The following is a 4,052-nucleotide window of genomic DNA, read 5'->3' on the forward strand; positions in this document are numbered from 1 at the left end:
GGAATGTTAGTTATTAAAAAAAAAGAGCATTTAATTACTCTGGAATTTGCAGGTTTACAAGTATTTTCCTCTCTCTTTTTCCCCAGTTGACATGAGCAAAATATTCTACCAAAAGTCACATGCCTAAGTCACAATGACAGCATACAACTGCTTGAAATAACATAAGCCTGCTTTAAGTTATAACACAAAACCATCTTAAAGTTTCTTTCCATTGCAGTCATCTGTAAGTCACTGCCTTAAATCTCCTGTCTCTAGGTTTCTACCTCAAGGTTCCCTCCTCAGGACAACACTGTGGGTACAGCTATAGCACTTGCCTTTTCTTGAAATTGACAGTGCACTTAAAATATGGTTAGATGAACGGGATGAGAAAAATCTCTAAGTTCCCTGTATCTCTCTCAAGGTTGGTTTTACACAAAACCAGCTACTTCACTGTCTCCCCCTCTGTGTTTTCTCTCTCCTGTCTTATCAAGCAGTATGCCTCCAATGAAAAACAAGAGTGAAGAACAGAAAGTAAACAAGCCCAGCCAAGTCCGCCAGTCCATCTGTAATTCTGGAACCAAAACAACCAAAAAATCATAAAATTTCTTTTTTAAACCAGAGTATAACAGGGGGAAAAAAAAAGAGTACCTGGGAAAAATCATATCCTCTCAAATGCTTCTGATGAAGACTCAAGAGAGTAAGAAGCTAATGTTTACTAAAGATTTCCTAACTAGCAGAACAACTGAGATGTTACTGCTCTTTCACGTAAGTTTTCTCTACCCAGTTAATTTAATACACTTCAAAAAGTTAAGAACTAACTGGAATGACTCATTAATCTATTAGACAAAACATGAGTTTCTGGCAATAATCTGTAGAAGTAACTGAAAACCAAGGGGCATAAAATTATTATTTACTGTAAACATTATAAATTATATATTTTTAAATTAAAAAAAGTTATAGCTCTTTCACTAGTATCATACAAACACAGCAGAAGGTACTTTTCCAAATGCCGTCATGTCAAATTTTGTCATAATGAATATTTTGGTTAATAAAGCTACAGCTTTCTGCAAAACATTAATTCATGAGAAATGCCCATTTAAAACAATACTTTTATTTAGATAGCAAACCCAGAGTGTCTGCACCTTACCCAGGCAGGCCACTAGTACATAAAAAACTGTTAATGAAACAAGCCAAAAGTAACGAAAATCCCAAAGCAATCTTCTTACACTAGTAACTTCGGTGAGGGGGTACTAAAAAATAAAGATGACCTGAAATAAATTTATGGATTATCTTACATACAAGGCTATCTGTTCAGACATTAACTACAATTGTTCTTTACCTTACTTCCCAATGGAAACTACAAATTACAGTGATTAAGAGACCAAAAAACCTTAACTCAAATCAACATATTAACAGGAAGAAGGGATCACATTGTTGGAAAAGATTAAGTATGGTAGATATAATTTAACTTAAAACCTGCTAAGTAAGTTTTAAAATGTTTCCTTTGTTACAACTGCCTTTTCCCTCTCCTATAAACATCCCTTATTTTCTCATGTCTATTGGATCCCCCCGATGGCATGCAGTCAGCAATTTTTGTCATATGAAAAGACTGAAACACAACTTCAAAAATTCAGTTAAGCATTACATTTTCTTTCAGGACAAAGTAAAAAAATAGTATAGATTTTCATTTACAGGGACATTCACCTTTACTGAAGATGTCTGCTACTGATCATGCTAACTTGAGGTCAAAATAACAACTACTTCTGGATCCAACTAGTTCTAACTAAACCCACAGTCTCACTGAAGTCAAGTGAACGTTCAAAGGGTCAATGAGTTCCCTTATGAAAGGATACACATAGAAGAACTGATTGCAAGACTGGACACTATGAATATTTGCTCCACAGCTATCCAGGGGAAAAAACAGATATATTTTACACAGAAGTCACATAGTTTCAGTTCTCCATTCTTATACACGATATGGCTGAATACTGACCTGAAAGAAGTGAGCCCTGAAGCAGTCCTTGAACGCTGCCTCTATCCACTAAACTGGCAGTAACTTACACTTTACATTCTATTACAAGTAAAAACGAGATTCCAATTCCAGTTAAACTGATTTAAATCTAAGACTATTCCACTGATTTGCCAACAGTTTTCAAGTGTAAATATGGACTGACTCAAAACAATCTTCTGTAACATTACTGGTGCCATCATTTCTGGGACAGAACCAAGTGAATTTGTTACATTCCAGTGTACACAGCCTAACTTTCCATTCTAAGAAGTCACCTCCAACTTGTTCCTGACAGGAGGAAAACAGAAAGCCTGGATTTTTTTAACCTACGAACAAATCAGCTCTGAGAAAGCAATAAACTTTCAAATGGCACTTAAGCCGCATGCTGGGTGGCCCAAAATTTTACAGGTTATTTATAAAGTATGATGGTTGTTAGTAGCTACAAATATTTTCACACCTTAAATAGATGTACATAACAAACTGAATTCCTATGCATTAAAGCTTCCAGAATAACATGCCAAGAAAACGATTTTCCATAAAAATGTCCAAAAACTTCACAAAGAAGCATGTATGTACTCCTTTCACTTATTCAAAACCCCTGATCTAAAAGAGAAGCATTCACTTATAATCAAAGTCTTTACACAAAATGAGATTACACAAATTTTAAGGCACATCAAGTGTTGTGACAATGCTTTGGCCAGTGTTTTTAAGTAACAGTATGTAAATCTGCATACTCAGTACTCACTCACTAAACTCCAAAACCAGATGGGGTCTGAACTATCTCAGACTTGACAAAGTGTTTACTCCAATGTCCTTGTGTTAAACTAAGCTGGAAATCTCATAGTGGAAAAACACCAGAACCCTCCTCTCTGTGAAAAAAATTGAAGTATCTTTTAATTTCAGAGCACAAAATGTGGGTGTAAGATAAAGCAAGGACACAACTATCTCTCTCCACAGACGATGAGAAACTAAATGTTAAAATGCACAAAATATTCCTGAATCTCCCTGTGGGGAAGGAAAACAAGGAGGAAAGGAAAGGAAGCGGAAAAACAAACAAACAAAAAAACCCACAACCAAAAAAAATCCCCAAACCAAAAACAACAAAAAAAAAGAAGACTCATTAACTGAGGTCTAGTCAGAGGTATTAAGAATAACAGAAGCCACATGATACATTTCTTGTTAATCCATGAGAATGGAGGCCTAACTACCTGTGATTTGAAGGACAGAAAATGCCACACTCCTAAATCAGTTCTAGTTTTCTCTTTAAAAAGGCCTGGGATGAACATCTTGCTATTTTCAACCCTTAAAAAAACTCAAGTCTCAAACTAGTTAAATACTATAATGCCACTGTATTTATTGCTGCCATCCTCGGAAGGAAAAAGTAAAATAAAATCAAATATGCAGAAACCTTTTCCAAGCCAAGTTTCCTCTAAATAGCAGATTCAAGAGTATCAAGCACTAGGCCTCTGACTTCTACATAAGCTTGGACATGCTTTTAAGTGTGGTCCAGGGCCATGTTTACAGAGATCACCCTCTCGAGTATGCAAGCCCCTTGCATGGCAGCAGTTTTCAATCTCATTTCTTCTCACGATAAGCTTGGCAGCGCAACTGAGAAAGATCTTTCAACAACTGCCATCTTTCTAGTAAGTCCAGAAGGAGCAATGACAACCAGAAGGGCAGACTGTCCAACCACCCCTGTCAGGGCCACCAAGACCTTCGTGGCTTGCGGCCGGGGGGGATGGACAGAGGGGAGAGTAGGGTGATAAAGGGGGCTGGCAGAAAATAAATTAAGCGGGGGGGGGGATATGCAGGCCTCAAAACTGCAAGCAAAGCACACACAAACGACGGAAAATCTAAATTAAAAAAAAAAACCTCAACCCACCACCCCACCTTGCTGCCAGACCCCTACGAAGTCTCCAGCCGGCCCCCAACCCCCCCAAGAGAATTTCTGGGGAAAAAGCTCCCCCAAGTACCGCAGGAAGAACGCGCCCCCCTGGCCGCCGCGAATCCTCCCCAGCCTTCCTCCCACCAACCCCCCAAGGCGGGGCAGGCGGCTCCCTCCACC

The sequence above is a fragment of the Athene cunicularia genome (genome assembly GCF_003259725.1).
Source record: "Athene cunicularia isolate RWA chromosome 1 unlocalized genomic scaffold, athCun1 chr1_part2, whole genome shotgun sequence".
Classification (NCBI taxonomy): domain Eukaryota; kingdom Metazoa; phylum Chordata; class Aves; order Strigiformes; family Strigidae; genus Athene; species Athene cunicularia.